Source organism: Protopterus annectens, chromosome 17.part0, assembly GCF_019279795.1.
Source record: "Protopterus annectens isolate FY-2018-M chromosome 17.part0, PAN1.0, whole genome shotgun sequence".
NCBI classification, from domain to species: Eukaryota; Metazoa; Chordata; order Ceratodontiformes; family Protopteridae; genus Protopterus; species Protopterus annectens.
Window position 1 is genome coordinate 182,550,075 of NC_056751.1, and position 14,420 is coordinate 182,564,494.

Consider the following 14,420-nt stretch of genomic DNA (forward strand, 5'->3'; position numbering starts at 1 on the left):
GTGCATTTGTTTGACATAAGCTGGAGTTCTTTGGGCTGGTTGGGTGAAACAAACATAAAATGTATTGTGTCCATAATTATTTTTAATAGAATCAGATATTTAATATTTATGCAGTCAGCAATGGGACTGGGGTATGGGGACTCTTTATGGATGATAAAGGCTGCCCTGCTGTAATGAAAGTTAAAAAGTCATTAGTCTGGTTTTGCAGGACAGACGTGCATTTGTGTAAAGCAAGCTGGAATACTTTGTTGTAGTCCCCTTTTCCTCACAACTGGACATTTGAGGTGTATCCAGTTAATTGTTTGTAACTGAGGGGAACAGACTTTGGTACATTATAATGACACCAATTTGAGTCTTCTTACATTGGGAAGGTAGATCCAAAAGAGCATGTGCGTTTATGCGTGGTCAAAAAAAGTGCCTGGGGGGGGGATAAAGGGGACCACAGTTTGAAAACCACGCAGGGCCCAAGGTACACTTAATCATCCACTGATGCTGACCATTAGAGCTTCTTGCTACAGCTAGCTCATTCTTTCCTTACATTGGAGGCAGGGATCAGTGACATTAAGGCCATCACTCAGACTGCCATCATGGGATTTCTGAAGCTGTCAATAGACTTTCCCCTGACAGCCTGAAATGCATACCCACTGAAGTTGAAAACTGCACTGCTGTCCTTGGAGCACATTGTTTCCATGCATGCACTGATGACAGCTATAGAGCATGCATACCACTTGGCAGAGCTAAGTGTGTGGTCCAGCCCTTAAACTGCATGCTTTTGCACCCAGCCTCCACATGATGACAGTATAGCAGTGAACCAAGCCATATCCTTCCCCTCAGTACGTCCACTTCCATAACAAGCTTGAAGTAAATAGGGCACTTACCCAAATGCCAACTTGTAGGAGGCCCCACAAGTTTTAAAATAATGTTTAACAGCTTACAGCTGTTAATTAAGAGATCACAACTCAGCTTGATTAATAAACAGTTTGTCGAACAGACAGAGTTTACAAGCTGTCTTTAAGGCATCACAGTTTTGATTGCTTAATAGCAACTTGGAAATTCTCTAACTGTTCTTAAAAACATTTGATAGCTTATAATCTGTCATTAAGTAATTGCTTGTAAAGCGCAGGATGGGTGCCAAATAAGTGCGCTGCCAAGGGCATTAAATCACTGCCACATTAAGTCACTGCCCTATATCCTTCCTGGCAAGCTTCTATAGCAACCAAGTCACTAGTCATTCTTGAGTCATCTGGATCTCCACTGGTGTTGGGGGATAAAGCCCTGACTGTGACACAGCACCCTGGGTTTGGTTAGCAATGCTTGGGACAGGAATGATAGGATTGATGAAGTGAAGTCTGCTCATCTGTCCTCATGGTGAGGATGGAAGTGCTTGCCCAGGCACACTGTTAGCTGTAGAACCATTGCTGTAGGCTGGAGTTACATAGAAGTGCTGCCTGCTGGGAGGGCAGCATTTTGGTTGTATCACCAAATTGGATTCATGAATAATACACAGCACGTTTCATCACAGATGCTTATAGATACATGGGAATATGATATAGCATACTGCAAAAATCTGGTCCTTACTACTCAAATGAAAGCTCCCTCTCTTGGTCCATGTGGCTGTCACCCCTGTGAATGAGTAGGGGTTATTAGTAAGAGCTAGAAAGTCAGCAGATAGGGTTATGAAAAAATAATCCACAGTCATCTTGTGTGCAGGCAGAGTTTTATTCTTATACTGCATTGAGCCAGAGGATTTTTCGTTGAATTCATCTAGGATGTGCAACAGTGTAATATATATATATATATATATATATATATATATATATATATAAGCTGTACATAGAACATACTTGAAAAATACTGGTGCATTTGCTCAGGATGTTGGCATTGAAAATTCCTAGAAATAACTGGCATATATTGTATACAACCCAATATTTCTTATAACCATGTTTCAGCTGAATTTCCCTGTTTTAGAAATGTTTAGAAAAATGTATATCAAAGAAGCACAACTTATTCAGTTTGTCTTACAACCAGACTCTTAAAGTTGATTACACAATTACCAGTTAACAAAATGTAATTAAAGAATGAATGGAATACATGGATATTTGGTATATGTACCTATCATATTTATAATGTTCTTAAAGCTGCATCTCATTTTGTTCCTGACCTTTTAATTTCGTTTCTTAATGTCTAAGTTTCCTATTTTTGTTTAAGTTAAAGTCTGTGGGGTACTGGAAAAAACAGACTTGTAGGGAATTAAATCTAAAGTCATGTTGTTGTCTTTCGGCTTTTCCCGGTTAGGGGTTGCCACAGCAGAACTCCGGTCCGCTAATGATTGGCAGTAGACTTTTACGTGCCGAGTTGCCAGCCCTGATGCACACCCTTCAACGAAGGTACACCCATTCACGCATGTCTCTGCGCAGAAGACGCTCTGAGAATCGAACAGGACAACGTCTTACTGTGAGGCGACAACGCTACTGCAGCACCACCACCATGCATAAATGTATACAATGTATTTTCCTAGTCACAGGGCTTGGACAATAACACAGTGATGTCATTCATTAGAGAAATCTGTAACTTTAACGCTGCAGCAGTGTAATATGGAGTGACATGTGAGTGGCCATGAAACTTGCCTCTTTTCTTTGAAACTTTATGGAAATACTGTACTTAAATGACACATTTGCAGTTTCAGCCTTTTATTGCAGAATGACATGTTCACTCTTTTAAACAATGTGTTGATTCTATATATCTATATCTAGAGCTAGTTATATGTGTGTGTGTGTGTGTGTGTGTGTGTGTGTGTGTGTGTGTGTGTGTGTGTGTATATGCATGTATGCATGCATAGGAGTTGCAATTTATACAATTAAAATCTGATGGAAATCAAGCAGAGTATGATGAGAAGAGCTGAGCAGTATATAGGTCGTCTTCCCACACATGGATATGTGCTTTGATAGTGCTTTTTTTTCCAAACTGGGAAAATCAATACTGAACTGAAGACCATTTTTCAGAGGAAGGTGTACAATTCCTTTTATATATGATAGAAACATTAATGTAATATGTTTTGGTAATGTAAGTGACACTACAAAGTTGCACACTAATTTCTGAAATATTGTACAAATTAGTTTTTGTGGAAAGTATGCAGGTGTTAGCAGATAAAACTATAAAATTTGGTCATTTGTAGGGAAATTATAGAAGAAATGGCCAGGAGTTTGCATGGCATCACACAAGTGAGGTGGTATGGAACATAGTGGAGGTAGGTGCTGGAGTAGGGAAGGGATATAGATGAAGAATCAGAAAGTTAGAGAGAGAAAATAGTGTGGAGGATATTTTATTGATAGTAGTATGTAAGGGGCTTTTCCACTTTTTATCAAATTACAACTTGATGAGATTCCATCTGCTTGAATTCAGCTTCCTGAGCTCTGTTTTCCGTAGAAAGTCCATAGTTCAGTAATTTCAAATATGTGCTAGCAGCGAATCTTGGTTTTTCTCTTATGTTCATTAAATGGATCATTGCAGTAGTAGCCTTAGCTATATGGGTTATTTTCCATATAGACTATAACAGACTGACAGCTTCCAAAGCTTCAGGGTACCTTCCATGCACCCAAACTGTCAGGCAGCTCTAGCTGAGCTGACTCAAAAGACAGGTTTGGATGTCAAACCCTTCATAGATTTCATCCCAACAGAGAGAGGGAGACTCTGCCCTGAAAGGACAATACTAGAAGCAATAAATAAATAAATGTCCACACCCTGGCGTAAACAACATACCAAAAGCAAGGGGGATGGGTAGTGGCCAATCATAGAAACCACTACCAAGGCAAACATCAGGAGTTTATTTGCTTAATGTTTCATCCCTAACTCCTCATACATTCTGGCTTATTTCCATGAACTGCAAGTGGGTGTGCATTTCTCAATCTGGTCCCACCAACATGTTTTTCTGGTGGCCAGTCTTCGATACTCTTTGATATCAGCACTAGCAACACTTGGGAATGGCATGCCTTCCAAAGACAGACAGACAGGCGGGCGGGCATCAGCTTCTTCATTCCTGTTCTCTAACATGAGAGGTACAGCTGGCATCTGAGCCACAAATCTGACTCAGGCCATCTAGGTTATAGCCAGTGTTTTAATCTCTGTGTTGTAGCTGGCTGTTGGCAGTTGATTGTGATTTCACTGATATATTGTTTGTTTGTCATATAGCTGGTTTTCAGACAGTGTGATTTATCAGATCTTTTAGTAAGAGAGTTCTGGGTAATGTGGGTATACAAATGCAAAAATTTGCATCACATTTTTCTTCTTTGTTATAATTTCAAAACTGTATAAAAACCTAAAATGTACAGTGGCTCTACTGTGAATTAAAACAGACTCTTAAACTTAGAGATGAAGCTTGACAACGCTGGAAACATAATCCCTCGCCAGCCAAAAGACATCTTTCAAAGCAAGCTATATGTTGCCACAAAGTGTATAACTTTACAGCTACACAAAACTCCATGGACCTAGACTATTCTGGAACTTACTGATTACCACAAACCCACAGACAGAACAACATACCGCCCTTCCTCAGGACCTTTAGACTTCCTGACATAATTCCGCAATCTCCATTTCATTCCTAATACTACTCCACAATCCCATAACACCCCCCCCCCGTACATCTCACCCATCTACTTTAAAGCAGTACAGGGACCAAATCCTAATAGATGCCCCCCCACAGTTACTAACAGTCTCACTCCCTGTTTTTATGCTGTTGTAGAAAATACATTATTACATGGGCGGCCGCGGTGGTGCAGCGGTTAGAGTTGCCACCTCACAGCAAGAGGTTCTCCAGTTCGATCCCTGGCTGGGGTGCCTTCTGTGTGGAGTCTGCATGTCCTCCTTGTGGTCGCATGAGTTTCCTCCCACATCCCAAAGACATGCTGTAGGTGGTTTGGACACTCTAAATTGGCCCTAGGCATGAGTGTGTGCATGTGTGTGCCTTCTGTAGAAGGTTGGGCGATGGGCTGGCAACTCAACAACATAAAAGCTCCACTGCCAATCATGAGCGGACAGATGATCTGCTGTGGCAACCCCTAACTGGGAAAAGCCGAAAGAAGAAAAAGAGGTATAAAATACATTATATAACCTCTCCAGCATATATGCAACCTCTGCATTACCCAACATGTTATTCCTGACATTTGGAAATCTACCATAGTTATGCTCTTGCCTAAACACCCCAACCCATCAAATCCATCTTTATGGTATGTACCGCTGGCAAGATACAAGAGAAATTAATCTACCTTCAAGTGTCCCAGTTAATTAGTCAGCATGACATTCATTCCTGCAAACAACATGGTTTCTGGCCTAGCTGTGGCACTATGATTGCTGTATGGACACATCTCACAAAATGCTGCAGATTGTGTACAAGGGTCAGTGGACTGGAGGGGAGCAATACTTTTTGACCTAAGGCATTTGACCTTAATGATTATCTGATTCTTTAAACCACATAGGTGTAAGCCCAGAGGCTTCTGCTGGGTTCAAACTATACTTCATCAATCAAAAATGTTGTGTTAAAATAAATTCCATAATTACCTTGGCAATCCCCTCTTTTGAAAGGCATAGCACAAAGATCAGTATTAGCTCCACTACTATTCTTAATTTTCATTAGTAAACTTACATATGACCTTCCACACCTGGCTAACTTCTACACAGAATTCCGGTAATAAAGCCACACAGGTAAAAAAACGCACTCTCCAAAGCTAAGAATACAGCATCCATGGGACCAGATGACATCCCAGGTTGTGTACTACATAAACTACAAAATGAACTGGCACCTCACCTAAGTGTCATGTTTAATCATAGCCTCACCTCAGGCTTCGGGCCCACTGAATGGCGCACAGCTACAGTTGTCCCACTCCACAAGGGGGATCCACCTTGGATCCCGGGAACTACCGCCCCATCAGTCTGCTGAGCCTGATCTGCAAGGCCATGGAACGTATTATCATGGAACTTATAAACAGACATTGGCAACCTTCACACACTGGACCCCATGCAGTTTGGGTTTGTGAAGGGCTGATCTTGTCTCCTGAACCTGATTGACTTCTTCAAATCAGTCTCCAGAGCTGCGGACAAGGGTAAGGTGGCCCACACAGCCTATCTGGACCTCGCCAAGGCCTTTGACACCATCCCCCACTCTGGAATCATAGATAAACTTACTAAGCTGAGCATTAATCCCTACGTCGCTCGATGGGTTGCCAACTGGCTCACTGGCAGAACCCACACTGTAAAAGTAGCCGACTCCAAATACAGCTCCAGACAAGGGACAAGTGGAGTACCTCAGGGTTCAGTCCTGGGACCGCTCTTGTTCGGCATCTACTTCTCTGAAGTACAGGCCAACACTAAGGGACTCTGGCTAGCAAAGTTCGCAGATGACTGCAAACTGGGAGCCATTATTGAATCCCTAAATGATATGGATATTCTACAAAAGGGCCTTTCAGAAACAGATGCTTGGTACCAGAGCCATGGGCTCAAGCTCAATGCCAAGAAATGTATAGTTATCCCCTTTGGGAAAAAACATGTACCCGTGAATTACCACATAGGTGGCAGTACACTAAACATCGAAAGTGTGATAAGAGACTTAGGGACACGGGCGGACATTGGTCTCACCTTCGATAGCCACATCGGCACAACAGTCAGGAAATCCTTCTATGTGGCACACCTCATCACTAAGGGCTTTTCATCCAGAAAAAAGGAGGTCATTGTCCCACTGTACACATCCCTTATTAGACCCATTATAGAATACAACGCCCCATTTGGTATGTACCTCTCAAGACAATCTGCAACAACTGGAAAGGCCTCAGAAATACCTCACTAAAAGAATCACAGGCCTAAAGCAGATGCCCTATGCTGACCATCTAAAAAAACTCCACCTGTACCCTGTCGCATATCATCTATTCAGAGGCGATCTCTGCTTAACATACAAGGCCATGTCAAACCCAGAGTTGTTGGAGATGCTACAGTTAAAAAAATCCCAATCCCTCAGAGACACACGCTCCAGGGATATAAACCTTGTCATCACAATGAACAAAACATGCTGGAAGGATAGGTTCCTGACCCAGAGACCCCCCCCCCCCCCAGACTCTGGAATAGACTGCGTATACATGTCAAGCAGAGCGCCTCTTTGGCCCTCTTCAAAAGGAACCTTGATGATTGGATGGGAGATAGGAAATTCACCCTGGGGATCACGTTAGTCACCTGCTAAATAGGGGTCCAGGGAAGTAAATTCGGTGAGAAGAAATAGCCAGGGAATTGTTATGGCTAGGCTTGTATAAGCCCTATGGCCAATAGCCTAGTACCAACCTATGAACAGATGACATGGTCATTTTTCTGATTACAAAAATAACTTCAGTCAGACTTCCTTTCATTCATAGACTGGATAGTCAGAAAAACTGCTCCTCAATACATCAAAGACAAAAACAGTGCTTTTGTCACCAAGCAAAAACATAACAGAAACCATTTTACCCTTCAAATCCATGCCAGTAACAGCCTCCCAAACAAGTGTGTCCCCTGAGTCAAATAGTTTGACATATGACTAAAAAAAATTCCAAACTTTGATTACCACCTGGAGAAAACAAGAAATAAAATAAACTAAGTTTTATTTTATCCAATAAAGATCTTTCCTTTCCTTACATATGCTGCCAGGGCAGCAATTGGCAAAGCAATTTTACTTAAACTACTTGAATGTGGCATATCTGTTATTAATGAATCTTTCAAAACAAATACCATATTTGTTCAAATTACCCCAAACAAAATATTCAGATTACCCTCTCAACATGAGATGAGCATCATTGCCTTACTATAGAAAAAGCCAAATGTTTGCCAGCTTAACAGTGGACTGAACTTTTGATAGTCTCTTAACTCTTTAAACTCCTTCATACCAACACATCTTTTCATCTGGTAGCCAAATGTATTCTAAAAATACTGTCCTGTAGTTTTAAAAGTGAATATCACTCAGGCCCCCTACTTTACACATCCACTTCAAAGCTTAACTGCACAAACCACAGTTTTTTCCTACCTTGTACACAAACTTTGGAGGTCCCATCCAGACTGTCTGTAAAACATCAACTCGTATCCCATTTTCTACCCTTGGCTCAAAAAAAAATGTATGGAACAATATGCAAAAGCAAAGTGCCATTGTAAACGGTCTGCTGAAATAACCTACGCCGCTTTCCCCCTCCTTTCAAATGTTTTTTTTAAACCAACTTTTATTAGATATTTTATCCAAAGTTTAGTCTACCTCACAGAGCTCTACCTCATTCTTTGCTTCCTTTCCCACTCTTTCCTCCACTTTATACTCCCCCCTCATGTTACACTTCCACTATACAATTCCAGATAGTTCTGGCTGGACAGCAAAGGACAGATCAGAAATAAGCAGAATAGATGATGATAATAATGCAGGTGGTTGGTGTGACAGAGCAAGATGCAGAGGACAGGAAGAAATGGAAACAGTTGATCTGCTGTGGCGACCCCTGACGGGAGCAGCCGAAAGAAGAAGAAGAAGATGATAATAATGATGATAATATTTGCTAAACAAGTAGGCCCACTGGACAGACACTTAATCCCTTTTCACAGGCAACCCAGGAGCAATGTCTGGTCAAGTGACTTGCTCAAGGTCACACAGGATGCAAATGAGGACCTAGGGAATTCAAACCCTGTACCACAGAAACTACAGCTCAAACCTTAACCTCTGCACACTCTGTCAGACATCAGCACAAATCTGGGCTTGTAATGGGGTTCAGGAGTTTCACACTGAAGGAGTGAGTGGGCAATGGTATAGATTAGGAAACTACAGAATAGTGCAGTAAATAAACTGACAGGCCTTCTGTGAAGGAAGGACAAAGCAAGTTAAATTAAAAGTGATAATGTGCTGATTAAACAGCACAATCATGAGTATGAGATCACAGACCTTTACGTTACTCTCCATATGCTTCCTAGAGAGTTTTTTGTATTCCTTGCAAAACTCGGCTGAATGTTTATGAATCATTAGCACTGGCTGGAAGAACATTTTAAATTCAAATGATTTATTTTCTTTCAGTACGACTTTGTGAGCATAACTCATATAATGCTGGCCTGGCATTTTGCTAAACAGTACATTAAACAGCAGTGCTTTCTGAAGGCTGCAGAGCGTCCATTATTTACAGTGTTTGATGTGGTAGCTGCAGGAAGGCAGTGAATGATGAGCATGCCATGTCAGGTTGACTTATGGGACATTGAGTGGTATTGCAGGTAATGAACAAGACTAAACAATGTCTCCTTTTTAAATCACAGAAATGTAATTCTTTGGATTGCTGTCAAGACATTCTGCTTAAGAACAGCTGTTTTTTAAAGACACTGTTTTTTAAAGACACTTTATTTTCAGAACATGAAGGAAAAAACATTATCATCACTGACAGGGGTTAAGGTTAAATATCATTTTGTAAAGATTTAAACCCTTATGAAAAATTATCTAGGTATATCATACTGAAATGCACTTTAGGTTTTTCCAACAAACTGATGTTTGATAAAAAAACAGAGGCAACCGGCACTATTTCATATGCCACTCCTGCTTAAAAGCTAGTGTATTAAACACACTGAATTGTGAAAATATTCTGGCATTATGATTCTGTGATTGCATAATCCACTCAGAAATGTAGCTGTACCCTTTCAATCCCTAATAAGACAGTGCAGCTCACCAGGCATCCTAGTGTTGACTTTGAGGTGATATCCTTGATCCAGCATGTGTCTGAAAGACATTACTAAAGGTTGAACTTGAACTCCTGAACTCCAGTTTTATTCACAAGTTGGGCATTTTCACTCTTTTGTAACCAGGCTTTTTCAGAACCAAAATTCACCAAGTCAGTCCTTCATTATATACTGGTGCTACCAAATCACATGATCAGACAGACAGAAAGTCAGCTAACAGTCACTATAACAATTAAAATGCTGTAGGTAGTGAAAATTAATATAAAATATGTAAAATGCAACAACTTTTTACATACAGAAGCAGGAACAGTTAAAGACTCAACTTCCCAGAGAGGCCTTAGAGGCCATCCTGATTTTGGAGGAGGGTCTGGGGGGTTTACTCTTGTCTGTTACACATCCTTAAAGGTATAGGTGATTTCTACACCACTGTGGACATCAGTGATTTCAGCCATCATATGATCCCTTTGTAGCAAATCATGCACTTGCTCCAGCAGGACACCTGGTTGGTGTCAGTGGATGTGACCGAAGCCTTTTGCCACATTGACATTTGGGGCAAACAGGAAAATCCAGTGGTTCGCTCCAGCTGGGCATGACCTCAAGTACAAAATCTTGCCTTTGAGTTTCTTCAACATCTAATTTTTACCATGTCATTCACTGTAGTGGTTGAAGGCTTGTAGGAGAAGGATCTCATGGTGTTCTCATACTTGCACAACTGTTTTTTGGTTACTCCATACAGGGGTTCCCAGAAAGTTACCCTCTTGTGGGTGCTATCTTGGATGTAATTCTTGGGTTGACCATAAATTGGAGGAATTACTTTCTACTCCCAACTAAGAATACTTTTATGAAGTAGAATTGATCATTTTCCATTTTTGGTCCTTCTTACCTTTAGAGAAGATATTGAAGGTCAGGGCATTTGCTAACTAGGTAAGGATGCAAAACAATATCCAGACTTGGAATGTACTGTGCATTCTGTGATTTTCATGGTGGTATTTGCATGCCTAAAGATATTGGTGTTACTCTGGGCTGTGAGGTACCTATGGTATCAGAGTCATCATCAACCACCTTTTTCCATTTCTACATGGGGTCGAGATATCGTATTAACTGTCACCATCTCTTGATTCAGTGCTAGATTCCTGCCTTCTTCAACATTCAAGCCTGACTGTCGTAGATCTTGTCTCACACAATCCATCCATATTTTTGCTAGACGTCCTCATTTCCTCTTACTTTCTTCCTGTCTGTCCCAAATCTTCTTCATCAGATTGTCTTTTGCCTTTCTGCACATGTGTTCAAACGACTGGAATCTGTTCTCTTTGATCTTTTCTGCAACTGGAGCTACTTTGGCTTCTGCTCATATGTCCTCATTTCTTCGTCTGTCCCACAGAGTGCATCCTGCCACCCTTCTCAGGCACTTCATTTCCATCACCTCTAACTTCTTCATCTTCTCTGCCTTTACAGCCCAGGTTTCTGCACCATACAGTAGTATTGGTCGTACTACAGTGTTGTACACCTTACTTTTCAGCTTCTTTGGCATTCTTCTGTCATTCACTACACCTGAGATTCTATGTCAGATGGCTAGAACCCCTCTGATTCTAGCTTTTTTGGCCTCTTCATTCACACTTCTCTTCTCCTCAACCACCCCTCCCAGAAACTTGAAGGTATTAACCTGTTCCAGTGTCTTCCCTTCTGTTTCAATTCTCAGCTTCTCCTGATTTCCCCTATTTGCTTGCCATTACAGCTGTCTTGTCTGTACTTGGTTTCATTCCATCTGCCTTCAGTGTTGCATCTTATTTCCCTATCGTTTGCTGAAGTCTTGCTCACTCTGCCTGTAATGCCACATTGTCTGCATACAACTACTTTATTGACCTGTCCCCTCAAACCTGTTTGCTAATGTAGTCCATCACCAGTATTAACAGCAGTGGGCTCAGAGCTGAACCCTGGTGCACCCCCCACTCCCACTGGGAACCCCTCTGTGAGACCAAACACTGTTCGTAGTTGAGTCATTGGGTCCTTGTACACAGTCTATAGTAATTCTACCAGTGTTTCTGGAACTTTGAACTGCTGTGGTACTTCACAAATCTGCTTTCTTGGAAACTTGTCACATGCTTTCTCCAAGTGTAGGAATGCCTATTTGGACTCTTTCCTCATCTCTAACTTCTTCTCAACTATCTCACTGCAAATATTGGGTCAGTTGTGCTGCATTCTGATTTGAATCCAAACTGCTCATCTCCCATCTTACATTCTACCACTCTGCATATCCATTTATCAGTCACCCTGTCCAGAACCTTCATGCAGTGTGACAGGAGTTTGATGCCTCTATTCTGTACACAGCTGTGGTTGTCCCCTTTGTTCTTGTACACATTGGCATGAGTATGCTTATTCTGCAGTCATTTGGGATACTCCTTTCTCTTCACACTGCTATGAGTATCCTCAGGAGCCATTTCTCCTCTATCTCACCTGACATCTTTATCATATCTGCTGTGATCTCATCTGAGCCTGCTGGTTTCCCTAACTTCATTTTCCTTCATGCTATTCTTACTTCTTCTAGGGTGGGCTGCTACTCTTTTCTCATCATAGGCTGTGTCTAGGCAAGTACAGCTACTGTGGGGTTTTCATCATTCAGAAGTGGCTGGAAATACTCCTACCATCTGCCTTTGATGTCATGTGGACTGGTGAACAGGTTGTTGCTGGCATCCTTTATGAAAGGTGTCTGACTATCTTCTTTATCTTTTTGTCTTTGCCTTGCCTGATGTAGTTTTTTTTTTTTTTATTCACTTTCCAGAAGCTGGTAGACTGCCTCAGATGCCCTATTCTTTGCTATTGCAACTCCTTTCTTAGCCAGCCAGTATTCCTTCCTAGCCTGGTCGATCTTTTCTGTCTCCCACTTTTTCCTGCACTCCTCCTTTCTTTTGATGACTTCCTTGACTTCTGCAATCCACCACCAGCTTACCTTATCTACCTTATTTTCATACCTGGCTTGGCGACATGTCTGTTCTGTAGTTCTCACACATGCTATTTTGAGGTGCTACCATTCTTCTTCAACTCCACCAATTTCCTCCTCTGCTTGGGGTGCTAGAGCTCTGAGTAATTCCTTGAACTATTCTGCTTTCTCTCCTTTCAACTTCTAGGTATTCAGCCTGGCCTTAGAACCTTTTCTGACCACTGCTTTCAGCTGATTGTGGTAGCTTGTGGCTTATGCTGGATCAACTGTTTCGCTGGGGATGACTTTGCAATCATTGATTCTACCCCAGTGGTCCTCTCTTAACTAGAAGGTATGCTGACATACCTTTCTTTAATGTTAGACTTCTTGCTAGGCCATAGAGTAGTGGACAGTCCCTACCAACCTACTGGTAGGTCTCCCCTTCCTGCAGCTGAACCCATTGCAGTTTCTAATGCCAGATGCTTCTTCTACATGATATGACGCTCAGCCTGAAGGCCTTGGAGAAACAGCTTGTATAGTCTTTTGGAATCTTGTCAGTCTGTTGTTTGGTACCTTAACAAGCATAAGGGTACAGTATCTTACCTGTGTGTAGGGAGTCAGTGCTTCTTTGGCATTGGGCCGTAGTCATGGACATCCGTGTTTCATCACTCATATCCCTTGGAAACTAGTAGATGCTCAGAGTTTCCTATTCAAATGCCATGCCTGATCAGAGTCTTGCATATGTGAGGCACTCTGGATGTCAGCCTGTTTGCTGAACACAGTTCTCCATCTTCTGTTTCTTTTTTGATGGAAAAATGGGAAGTTAAATATTTGTTCTTTTGTTTGTGTGTCATAAGAAGTTTCTGCATGCCTTTGCAGTTTTCCTGCTAATGCCTAACCTTATATCCATGTCCAAAAGAAAGACAAAAACATTCTTACTGGCCTTTGTAGTTGAGAAGGGGCATGGATTCACACTGTAAAACCTCTCATGATATAGGAAGTGCTTCTGGTCTAAGCCAGGGATGTTCCCAGTTTTTGAGGTGACAGCTGGTTCCATCTCAGAGTCCTTAATCCTGATGTAGACCCCTTGATGTTGTGCTGGATGTGCTGGCTGGGGTCTAAGGTGTAACTAAGGCTGCAAGGACCACTTCTTAACTTTTTAACTGAGTGCTGATGTGAGTGAATTATTTAAAGTTTAGAAAGTACCCACAGTACCAGTGTAATACAGTGCATATAGCGTGCTCTGATATGTACCCATATGCTACTCTGAGTCATTTTTCTTTACTCTTCCCTATATCCCAAACACACACACACAGTTACTGTCAGTTTGTATGCTTGCGTGTGTATGTGTGTGTGTGTGTGAGTAAGTGAGTGATTGATGTTTATATTTTAGACACACACACGTGCCACATATGCTGCTATTCTTTCTATAGGCCATCAGTCTCTTTCTGGCAGCAGTTTGTATAGCATAGTAAAGGTCAGTGAGCAACATGCTGAGCATGCTCAGTCTGATGTACATTTCCCAAAGCACTACATAACTCTTAAGACTGTGATGTTCACATTTCTGTTCAGAAATCATATGCATACCAGACATCATCCATCATGCATCTTGTCACACAGTCACCACACATGTGAATGGCCTTTCCTAGATGCTGGCTCCTAGGTAGTGCATGTGCAGTACTTGATTCTTTTTTTGTCTTTCTTGCCATGATGATAGACTGTGGTCACTGCTGAAATAGATTCAATTGAATTAGTTTTCATATGAATGGGAAAAAATGATGTGGCTTGCTGTCTGGGTAAA